This window comes from Eumetopias jubatus, unplaced genomic scaffold (genome assembly GCF_037043125.1).
Source record: "Eumetopias jubatus isolate StellerSeaLion01/CBP00866 unplaced genomic scaffold, mEumJub1_p1.0 scaffold_6, whole genome shotgun sequence".
Taxonomy (NCBI): Eukaryota; Metazoa; Chordata; class Mammalia; order Carnivora; family Otariidae; genus Eumetopias; species Eumetopias jubatus.
This window is the reverse complement of record NW_028274812.1, coordinates 58,224,356-58,237,328: the sequence shown is the minus strand read 5'-3', so window position 1 is coordinate 58,237,328 and position 12,973 is coordinate 58,224,356.

Sequence of the window (12,973 nt, the reverse complement as noted above, 5' to 3'; positions counted from 1 at the left end):
TTCTGGATGGTATGTATCTCACCAAATTCTCCAATGTACTAATCACCTCGTGTGTCACATATCATAGCAACATGGTATCAGTAAATATAATGGATCAGTGTGATGCTTTATGAGATACCCAGTTTGTACAGATTTCTCCAGACTATATTATCATAGAAGGCAAAATAGGTGACATAATCCTCATGCAAAACAATAAATGGCTATTATTTTCCACTCCATATGAATGAAAAGTGTTTCTGATTCTCTGTTGTACATGGAAGAGAAAACAATGCAGTCACTGAATCAATGGTTGTATGCCCTGCACCTTAGTAATCTTTCTAGCAATGATGCTACAACCGGCCCAGTAGCTGCAATCTAGGCTTCTACTTGGTTGAGCCTGTCATAGACTACAGTGATTCTCCAAGGTTAATTCTGTTTCTGCAGGGCCAGAATAGCAAGTTAAACAGCCACGTAAGAAGAACCGTTGATCCTGAATACTTTAAGTTTTTAATGGTGGTGCTAGTTTGATGCACCCCCCCAAAACTAATTTTAGTTTTAATTTTGTCTCAGAGGTTTTTCACTTGTTCCCATTATTAAGCTCATTCCCAAAGGTCAAAGAAACAAAGTAGTAGCTACTCAAATTGCCAGGTATATCTGTTCCAGTTTTATACCCAGGGACTGAGAAAATGATCATAGAACAAGTGGGCCTACTGAGATAGACTTTAACAAGAAATCCATTTATTGTTTGGTGCCTAAATCCCCACTCTGCCAAGTAGGCCATGAGGGTAGTTGAGTTTCCAGGGTCAGCTCAGTTGCTGTATCCTATAGTCCATTGTATATCCATCTGGGTATTTACCTTTCTTTTGAGTATAGAGTCACAATTGTCATAGACCCCTTTTGGGAAGAACTGGGGGGATCAGTACTCTATATAATTACTCTGCTGTTGCAGGGTCTTTTTCCTGGATAATTCTTCAATCAACATATTTCAAATCTAAAAATTGTTTCAAATCTAGGAAGTGAGGGATTTATGACATTTTATTGAGATGATTGCTCTCAGCCTTTTGCCCCTTTGTTCTTATTTCCTGGTTATGAATGTTAAGTAGCATCCTTATACTCCATTCATCTAATTTGTTTTTAAGGCTACCAGACTCTGTTAACTGTATCTGAAACCTCCTCCAGACCTAGGTCCCTTCACTTCCCCTCTGAATTTGCCATTTATTATTGTAATTGTGGCCTTCTAGCTTCTGGTGTTTCAGTGACGCTTATGGTCACTATTACTTCAGGATTCTATCATCCCCCGGGATATTAAAGAGCCCAGCTCTGTGACTGCTTGTCCTATAGTCATCACCATACTGTGGAGAAGAGACATGATGGAACTTTTTATGGTTTAATAAAACTCCCACCAACTCTTTCCTAATGGCCTTTGTGAGTGTGAGTGTCATGTCCATGGGTCCTCTCATGGAACATAACCCCCTGGTGGGTCTTCTGACATGACATCATATATCTATTACAGCATATGCATGTCCCCTTATTCCTTCCCATATAATCTTCCAGGACAATTTGGGCATTCTATTTTGCTCAGTATTGACCATCACTTTTTCAAGTCTTCTAAGAGCCACGCTGGTGGTGTGTTTGCCTTATCTCTTGGGATTCTTGCCAGAATATTTAATCTCATGTCATAAAAAAGTATCCCTAAATCAATGCCTTCCTTCTCCACTCTTAAGTTCGAAACACCCCTCTCAAACTAGCACCTACATAATTTAATCCCAGGATCCTTCCCTAGCTTCTGTCACTAAATATAGTCAATTCTTGCAGCTCTTTTGGTACATAATTTCTTTCCTGCCTTGTGAGATCTGTGCTTCCTGCAACAAATATCTGAGCAGTGCATTCATGTTCACCATAACCTCATATTCACATGTAAAATTTGCATTCTCGGGCGCCTGGATGGCTCAGTTGGTTAAGCGACTGCCTTCGGCTGAGGTCATGATCCTGGAGTCCCGGGATCGAGTCTCGCATCGGGCTCCCTGCTCAGCAGGGAGTCTGCTTCTCCCTCTGACCCAACCCCCTCTCATGCTCTCTCTCTCTCTCTCATTCTCTCTTTCAAATAAATAAAATCTTTAAAAAAATAAATAAAATTTGCATTCTTTTTTTTTTAAGATTTTATTTATTTATTTGACAGAGAGAAACACAAGCAGGGGGAGCGGGAGAGGGAGAAGCAGGCTTCCCGCTGAGCGGGGAGCCCGACGCAGGGCTCGATCCCAGGACCCCGGGATCATGACCTGAGCCGAAGGCAGAAGCTTAACGATTGAACCACCCAGGTGCCCCTTTTTTTTCAAAGATTTTATTTACTTGACAGAGAGAGAGAGAGAGACAGCGAGAGAGGGAATACAAGCGAGGCTGGTGGGAGAGGGAGAAGCAGGCTTCCCGCCGAGCAGTGAGCCCGATGCGGGGCTCGATTCCAGGATCCTGGGATCATGACCTGAGCCAAAGGCAGCTGTTTAACGACTGAGCCACTCAGGTGCCCCTGCATTCTTTCTTAACAAGTACCTCCTAAATCATATATGCTAAATATATGCTAAATCATATATCCTAAATCATATATGCTTAATCATGATTAACACCATGGTTAATCCCTATGCAAGAAGATATATTTGCAGTGTTATACTTCTATCATATTGATATTTCTTCCTATAAATTGGAAAAAACTAGACCTGGGTTTTGAAGAGTGAGTAGGATTTCAAAAATTCAGAGAACATAAAGAAGTTTCTAAGAAAAGAGAAAACAAATAAGAGAAACCATATGATGGAAGACATAAGAAGAAGGGAGGGAAAAATGAAGGAGGGGAATCAGAGGGGGAGACAAACCATGAGAGACTATGGACTCTGAGAAACAAACAGGGTTTTGGGGTGGGGGGATGGGTTAGCCTGGTGATGGGTATTAAGGAGGGCAGGTACTGCATGGAGTACTAGGTGTTATAAGCAAACAATGAATCATGGAACACTACATCAATGATGTACTGTATGGTGACTAACATAACATAATAAAATTAAATTAAATTAAAAAAAGGAAAAGAGACAATATTTAACAGAGATAGAGAGCACAAGTAGGCAGAGCGGCAGACAGAGGCAGAGGGAGAAGCAGGCTCCCCGCCGAGCAGGGAGTCCCATGCGGGGCTGGATCCCAGGACCCTGGGATCATGACCTGAGCCGAAGGCAGCCGCTTAACCGACTGAGCCACCCAGGCGCCCCAAGGAAAGGAGAAAATAATAAACAAAAATGATAGCACTGGCAAGTTGACCTATTTGACTAGAATAGAGGGTGGGATGCAAAGAAACAGAACATTAAATAGAGAGTTTCAGGACAGAGTTAAGATAAACAGAAGTATCAGGTAAAGGAACAGAAAAATTATATGCTGAAAATCTGGGAAGATGTATCTGATGGCTCTGTGAAGAATAATATTTTGGGATGTGGAAAGTGGCCTTCTGTTGAGTGACAGGAGTAGAGAAGTGAGAGTAGAATTTTGTGAGAAACCAATGGTTCATTCACAAAGAAATTCACCAATCACTGTATTTACAGTCAGGGCTATTTAAAAAATTTCTCACATACATGAGCACTGGGAATGATAAAACCACCACTGTGCTGATAAAAAATTAACAACAGTTTCTCCAGGAGAAAGACAGGAAAAAAAAAAAGAAATGAACAAAGAAAATTTGATTTGTTGCATTTGCCAAGTACGTGGTGTAAATACTCATACCATGGCTGATTTCAAACTACCAATGTGCTCACAAAATTCCTGAACACTAACAATCAGCTCTCAAAACGAAACAAAACAAAAAACCAAAAAAAACCCATCAGCTCTCAGATGTAATAGGAGCCTCTTTTTGTACTTCATTGCTAAAACGTCAGAATGACTTATGTTAATAAGACACCAAGAGACACAGAATATCTAAAATTCCCTCAAACGTTCCTAATTTAAAGAGAGCATAGAAGAAATACAGTTACTGACTATTTAACCTGAGGATGATTTTCAGATATTGGTTAAACTTAAAAGTGTTCTTTATTTATAGTCTGAGGAATGTTTTCTGGCGTTCCTAAACTTTGCAAAACAGCTATTGTGGCATTATAAAAGCTATGTTTCTTATAATATTATAATCCTCAAAATTAATGAATCTCCCTCCTTATAAATGAAATACTTCCATTTTCATCTTTTGAAATTGTTTTTCCTCCATATGAATGAATTCAGCAATCTAAAATGCTTTGTCTTGTGGCCCATGGCAGACCTAATTATCTGGAAAATGAAAATCCTATTATATATCCTTATAATTTTTGTTTCATACGGGCACGAGATCATATAATTCAATACAACATCTGTTCCTAAATACATCACTTTAAACTTTTGAAGCAACTCGACGAAGTTAGAAAATTGAATTCTGTGAAACTAAACCTAATTCTGAAAATTCTATTTCCAATTTTTTGACTAAACTAAATATTTTAATTTTATCTTTCAATAACTTGAACTTTTTTTCTAGGTTTTTCCTTTTTTTAATTTGAATTAATTCTGTGCCAAATGCACTGAGCTTAAAATCCCTCTAGTTGAATTTTCTTCTATTGGAGATGAATTTAGCAGTCATTTAGTCTTAATCTCAAATGTCTTTTATATGCAAATCAATCACTTAATATCAAATTTATATTTGAATCTCTCATACTTTGGTGAGTGTTCATAAGGATTAATTGATTCATATGTGGATCAATAAATAAGAAATTAAAAAATAAGATACACTTAAACTATGTAGATTAAAACATAGGTGCCTAGTTTAATATGAAATTTCATTAAAACATAAATTATTTATTTAACACTTCTGCTAATTATATCTGATGACTTTTTCTTTGTAAACTATCACTTTTTTTTGGCATCATTAGTGCTAGCCAATAAACATAAGAATTTTATTACTTTGCAAAAGCATAGCAGGATATATAGTCTGAAAACTGACATTAGATAAGAATAATCTTGCCCAGGGTGCCTGGGTGGCTCCAGTTGTTAAGCGCCTGCCTTCGGCTCGGGTCATGATTCCAGGTCCTGGGATGGAGCCCCGCTCGGAGGGATGTCTGCTTCTGAACCCTCTCCCACCCCCACTGCTTGTATTCCCTCTCTGGCTGTGTTTCTCTGTCAAATAAATAAATAAAATCTTTAAAAAAAAAAAAAGAATAATCTTTGCCTAAGTTGACTAAGTATGCTACTTTCCTTTTTTTAAAAGATTTATTTATTTATTTGAGAGAGAGAGAGAGAATGTGTGAGCATGCATGCACACGTGTCGGGAAAGGGGCAGAGGGAGAAAACATCCAGCAGACTCCCCACTGAGAGGGAAGCTGGACATGGGGCTTGATCTCAGGACACTGATATCATGGCCTGAGCAGAAACCAAGAGTGGGCCGCTCATCCAACTGAGCCACCCAGGTGCCCCCTTTCAAAAGCAAAGCTGTTTAGAAATTTTATATCTTTTAGTATGGACTTGGGTTTTGCCTAGATGCAGTTAATTTAACTTACATTTTACAATTTTCAAAAGATTTAGTGGACCTTAGCAATTAAGTACCTACAAGTAACATAAAAGAACAATTTGATATTTTAAGATGGTAGAGTTTCATGTATGTGTGTGGAGTTGTGCGCACATGTTGTATTTTGTTTGATTTTGTTTGATGTGGTGTAATGTTTGTGCAAACGCATGTCTGTGTTATTTTAGGTTTGGAACAAAGACTTAACTGTGAAACAAAATCTTGCTTGGTGAAATATCCCTGCTGCTATGCCAAAAACTTCTGTTGTTTTGGTTCAGATCGACAAACTATATTTTGTACAAAAAAAAATCATTCAAATCAAATCAGTAGATATGTAGTCTTCAGAAATATAGCATCACCACAGTTCTTAGTCATCAGAAAATGAGAATGAGAAGTCAGGGCATCTTGAGATTACTTCAGAGGTCAATATTAAGTTTGATTGTCAGAGACTTTCAAATTACTTAGACAAAATAGTTCTTATTTTAAATTAATTTTAAAATGATATTGTTAAGCTTTAAAAATCGTATTGATCTGGAGGTGAAGCAATTATAAAATAAGCACGATGTTAAATATTTATAGCAAACTAAAAGCCATCTATGCTCTGATACAGATGAAAACAGTACTTCACTACTCAAATGATTACACATATATTTTGAAGCTCCATTCTAAAATATTTATCCATTTATTAGGTAAATGAATTATATTAGCTTAATATACTGAAAACAATCTATTATACTATAGTACATTTTTTTAAAAATGGCCAAAGATATTAATGAAAATGTAATCCTTAGCCTCAGAAGTAGAATGGGTAAAATATTTCTCATTAAGAATTAAGAATTAAGAAATTTATTTTTTTAACTTTCATATGTATAAGAGTAGCTAATTAGAAATTCATCCAAATTTGGTCAAAGAGTTATAAGGTCTAGACAAGAGGTATGTATTTACATTTTCATGATAAGAATCTATATTATTAAATAAAATAAGAGGTAAATTATCCTGCACTGGCAAAAAGAGTCCTGGTTGTCATAATCCCAGTGATTTTTTTCTACATCAGCAGAAACAGATGAGAGCCAAGATGAAAAATAAGACTGGCTCAGGAAAGTTACTTCAAGTTCTATTTATGGTATAACTGTGCTCCTTGGCCATCCTTAACCTCCTCCCCATAGCAGAGCTAATACAAGGCTTATACATATATTAGTGCCATGCTTTTTAGGATTTTGAAAACACCTCTTTGGTGTATTCCATATTATGGTGCTGGAGTATTTTCTTTAATAAGTGTTTCAGAAAACCTATGATATATTTTGTACAAAACCCTAGAGTACATTTTAAACATATTTCTGAAAATCTCTGAGATATTTTATATCTAAAAATGTCCTTTCGTTTATTTTTGTGTGGTATAGAATTCTAGCTTGCAAGTATTTTCCCCCATAAATTTAAGTGACATTTGCAGTCTCATGCTCTCTCTCTCTTTTGCACACGATGTTGTTGATGCACCTGGTTCTGTATTTTCCTCTCTGGAATCTATTTAATTATCCAAAATTTCACCAAAACATGCCTAGATATGCTTATTTTTTCATTCACCCTGCGTCTCCAAATTTAAGTAAGGGAATATGTCATTCATATAGAGCTAGTATGTGTTTTCTTTGTAACTCTGTGAATCTCCAATCTGTATCTCCACAAATAGAAGGCATACCGTAAGCAAAATAAATAGTGCCTTATAATTGTCATTTTGAAATACTTTGGTGGGGGAACTGGCAAGCAGACTAGAGAACCTACTCATTCTGAATGCCAATTTTTGAATGACTGCATATTGTAAACATAGCACTTTTGCATTTCCCTTATGGAAAAAAAAAACTGCTTTCCCCCTTTTCTCCCTCCTAATTTCAAATATTAGTTTACCCATCAATGTGATGATCTGATATGGCATCTATGTGGAGAAGTCTACTGATGGCATTTCCCCCCAATATGTGTTGTGTTGAAGGATTTTTCCCTGTTAATAACATTTTCTGTTGTTACAAGAAGATACTTGTTTGTTTATTCAAATGGAAGGTGGGCATGTTTCCTTACTCTCTTTTTTTTTCCCCCTTACTCTCTTGTTTTGAAGCAGATGCCCAGTTTACTTTATTAAAATTCCTTCAATCTTTTTGAAACAAGCAATGTCTAAGATAACACAGTTTTATTTAATGGCAGATGTATCTGAGGGCATGAGAATTGAGAAGTAACAAAGACATTAGCACCTTTGCTCAAATTGTTAAATACATTTTCATGGTGGTGAGGGGAAAGGTATGTCTGAACCAGCCACGTGAATGTTGATACTACAGGATGGTGTTGAATGCACAGCTTACTCTCAGAGGCTCAGTCGTGCACTGCTGAGACTACAGATGGAGCGGGGAGGATGCCGCGGCCACATGCAGGCCGTGCGGGCGCTAACTCTCCTCTTCCTTTTTAGCCTCTCCTGCGCACCAGCGTGTGGTGGCAGAGCTGTTGGAGCACTGGCTATCACAGAGGCATGTCCCTTTCTGCCAGTGGGTGTAACAGGAGGTATTTAAAGAATTGTGGCAGCATCAAAAGGAAAATCGTGTGAACGTAGCGTAATGTGTAGAATTGTCGAAGAACTATGTTGTACCTATGATACTAATATAACATTGCATGTTAACTATATTTCAGTTAAAAATTAAAACAGTAAAAATTTTATTATTTATTTATTTTTATTTTTATTTTTATTTTTTTAAGATTTTATTTATTTATTTGACAGTGAGAGACACAGCGAGAGAGGGAGCACAAGCAGGGGGAGTGGGAGAGGGAGAAGCATGCTTCCTGTGGAGCAGGGAGCCCGATGAGGGGCTTGATCTCAGGATCCTGAGACCATGACCCGAGCCAAAGGCAGACGCTTAACGACTGAGCTACCCAGGTGTCCCAGTAAAAAAAAATTTAAATAAAAATTTATAAATGTGTGTGCCAGCATGTGTGATAAAGAATTCTGGTCCATTTTTCAAGGATCATGTCTATAAAGATTTTTAAAATTCTAGTTGTATGTCATGTAGTGACTTTATTTTTTTTAATTTTTTATTGAATTTTATTTTATTATGTTATGTTAATCACCATACATTACATCATTAGTTTTTGAGGTAGTGTTCCATGATTCATTGTTTGCGTATAACACCCAGTGCTCCATGCAGTACGTGCCCTCTTTAATACCCATCACCAGGCAAACCCATCCCCCCACCCCCCTCCCCTCTAGAACCCTCAGTTTGTTTCTCAGAGTCCATAGTCTCTCATGGTTCGTCTCCCCCTCCGATTCCCCCCCTTCATTTTTCCCTTCCTACTATCTTCTTTCTTTTTTAAGATTTTATTTATTTATTTGACAGACAGAACAAGTAAGCAGAGAGGCAGGCAGAGGGAGAGGGAGAAGCAGGCTCCCCACTGAGCAGGGAGCCTGATGCAAGGCTCTATCCCAGGACCCTGGGATCATGACCCGAGCCAAGCCGATGGCAGCCGCTTAACCGACTCAGCCACCCAGGTGCCCCCCCCCCCTTTTTTTTAACATATAATGTATTATTTGTTTCAGAGGTACAGGTCTGTGATTCATCAGTCTTACACAATTCATAACGCTCACCATAGCACATACCCTCCCCAATGTCTATCACCCAGCCACCCCAACCCTCCCACCCCCCACCACTCCAGCAACCCTCAGTTTGTGTCATGTAGTGACTTTATTTTGTGGGTTTTTTTTTTGGATTTTATATATTTTTTCCAGCTTTATTGAGTTATAACTGACAAAGTTGTATACATTTAAAGTGTACTATGTTATTTGTTTTTGTATACATTGTGAAATGATTACTACATTTAAGTTTATTTTACCCATTCATCACCTCAGATGGTTACCATGTTTTTTTGTATGTGTGGTGGGAACACTTAAGATCCACTCTCTTAGCCAATTTCAAGTATACAATGCAGTATTATTAACTATAGTCACATGCTGTACATTAGATCCCCAGAACGTTCGTATTCATGCTATAACTGAAACTTTGTGCTCTTTAACCAACATCTTCCCATTTCCCCCACCCCTCAGCCCATGGTAATTTCCATTCTACTCTGTTCTATGAGTTCAACGTTTTTGTTTTGTTTTGTTTTGTTTTTAAGATTCCTCATATGAGTAATATTATACAGCATTTGTCTTTTTTGTCTGGCTTATTCATTTAGCATAATGTCCCCCCGCTCCCGGTTTATCCATTTTGTTGCATGGTTTCCTTCTTTTTTTATGACTGAGTGAAACCACATTTTCTTTATCCATTCATCCACTGATGGACACTTAAATTGTTTCCAAATCTTCATTATTGTAAATAATGCTGCAAGGAACATAAGGGTGCATGCATCTTTTCAACTTGGAGTTTTCATTTTCTTTAGGTATATACTCAGAGTGGGATTACCTGATCATGTGGTAGTTCTGTTTTTAATTTCTTGAGAAAATTCCATGCTGTTTTACATAATGACTATACCAATTTGCATTTCCACTGACAGTGTTCAAGGGTTTCTTTTTCTCCACAACCTCACCAACACTGTTGTCTTCTTGATAGGCATCCTAATACAAATGAGGTGATATCTCATTTGTGGTTTTGATTTGCATTTCCCTGATAATTAGTGATGTTAAGCATCTTTTCATGTACCTCATTGGCCGTTTGGATGTTTTCTTTAGAAAAATGTCTATTCAGGTCCTCTGCCCAATTTTAACCTAATTTTTCTTATATGTGTTCTGTATATATTTTAGCAATTAACCCCACATCAGATATATGGGTTTGCAAATATTTTCTCCCAATCCACAGATTGCTTTTTTCAATTTGTTGATAGATCCTTTTGCTGTGCAGAGCTTTTTAATTCGATGTAATCCCACTTGTTGACTTTTGCTTTTGTTGCCTGGACTTTTACTGTCATATCCAAAAATCACTGCCAAGATCAATGTTTCTCTATGTTCTTTTGTAGGTTTATGGTGTCAGGGCTTACATTTAAGTTTTTAATCCATTTCAAGTTAATATTTGGGATTGGTATAAGCTAGGGGTCCAGTTTCATTCTTCTGCATGTGGATATCCAGTTTTCCCAATACCATTCATTGAAAAGACTTTTCCATCCCCATTGTATGCTCTTGATTCCCTTGTCAAAGATCTGTATATGGGTGGGTGGGTTATTTCTGTTCCTTTGCCTTATGTGTCTATTTTTATGCCAGTACATACTGTTTTGATGACTACAGAATTGTAACATATTTTAAAATCCAGAACTGTGATGTCTCCAGCTCTGCATTCCTTTCTCACGATTGCATTGACAATTTGGAGTCTTTTGTACTTCCTTTCAAATTTTAGGATTTTTTTTTTCTATTTCTGTGAAAAATGCCATTGGAATTTTTTTTAAGACTCTATTCAATTATCTGACAGAGAGAGAGAGCAAGAGAGAGAGAGAACACAAGCAGGGGTAGTGGGAGAGGGAAAAGCAGGCTTCCTGCTGAGCAGGGAGCCCGATGTGGGGCTTGATCCCAGGACCCCAGGATCATGACCTGAGCTGAAGGCAGACGCTTAACGACTGAGCCACCCAGGCACCCCGCCATTGGAATTTTGATAGGTATTGCATTGAATCTGTAGATCACTTTAGATATTCTAAACTATTAAGGCTTCCAATCCATGAACACAAGATATCTTTCCATTGGTGTTCTTTGTAGACCATTTTTTAATCTTTTTGAATGTATCTTTAGAGATTTTTAACATTTAAAATTTTACTCGGCATCCCAAAAGACAGATATGTTGAATATTACTAGATTTTGAAAGGATTATAATTTTCCTGTGATGTAAACAAATAATATCAAAATTTCATATTTTTGATTATTACTTCTCTTGAAACACATTCGAACACATGTTAAAAACATTCTTTCCTGCTTGGGTGTCATCAGTGTGCCATGTGTCCAAGTCAAATAACATGGATCCCAGACCATGCCTTGGATTCAAGTATCTGGGAAATGTTTGGAAATATTGACCATGCTTCTCGACAGCTGACCCTTAATTCACTTCTCCCTTATGTTTCCCACAATGTCCATATCAGTTTTATGACAAAATATTGTGCCTTGTTTTTGAGATGAGCTTACATTTCAGATGCAATTCATTCATTTAACAATCATTTGTTTTGCATATTGACTACATGCATAACTCCATATTGAGCTAAAAATAAAAAGATTATTGAACTATGACTAAGACATCAAATAATTCATAAAGTTCATAAAATAGTGGTGAGGCAGAGAAGTAAAGAGACATGTGGATATATAATGCTTACAACTGTATAACAGATACTCAAGTGAAATATTGGTTTATATGGTGCAATGAGGTACAATTACTGAAAACTACAGGAAGGCAAATGTTGGCTTATAAAGATGAATGGGAATGGGCTGCCTCAGGAATGATGGGGTCTCCATCACAGATTTTCAAACTGCTTGTACTACCACTTGAGTGGGGATCTATTAGAGAAATTCAAATACCATGTAAGTGCTTTTACTAAAAACCTTTAAAAGATTCTTCAAACCCTGAGACTTTATGAAGTCTATTCACAAATCTGCTTGAGGCTTCTGCCTAATACTTAAAACCTTTGACTTCTAAAATCTTGAGTTATCTGTAGGTATTGCTAAGTGATTATTAGAGCAAAGATATTAAATGTCACCTTAACACAACCCTATTATTCTAAAAAGAGTGTTTTATCTACCTACTCCAATATATTTTGTGTGCATGTGTAATAGAAAATGATTCCTTCTGCTTTTTCTCTTGACAGAACAGAAAACCATGAAGAAAGGTGGTGTTGTATATTTTTGGATCATATCTATATTATTATATAATTATTATATATAATAAGATCATATATATTATATCAGATCATATATATTATATATTATTATATGTTATAAATATAATAAGAAATGAAAAAGTTGGTTTGAGATAATTAGCATTATACTTCTTCGTTTTAATTGTGTGGCTCTTGAGCAAACATGAACGTAAGGATTGATGTGGCTAAATGAAAGCTAGGAGTGGAGAAATTTCTTCTAATTAATTAGAAATATTCCTATTAAGCTTGAATGGAGCAGTACTGCAATTAGAGCCTTGCGTTATTCAGTCTAAATCTGGCTTATAGATTGAGAAGGTCGTAGAATTCATGGCACCATTCGTAGAATATGGTCATTGAAGTACCATTTCCTGCTGGCAATGGATATCCCCAAATTGATTTAAAAATAAATTGCTAGAGGTGATTTTTTAATTCATTAAAATATTTTAATTGATTGTATTCTTTTTATCTTCAACTATGATTTAGAGTTTTCTAATATTCTTATATTGATATAATTATTTATCCTTGGAAAGATTTCTTTTTTGCTAAAACTAAGTAGAAGCTTGTTTTTTTTTTTTCAGTAATTTTTAATGAAAA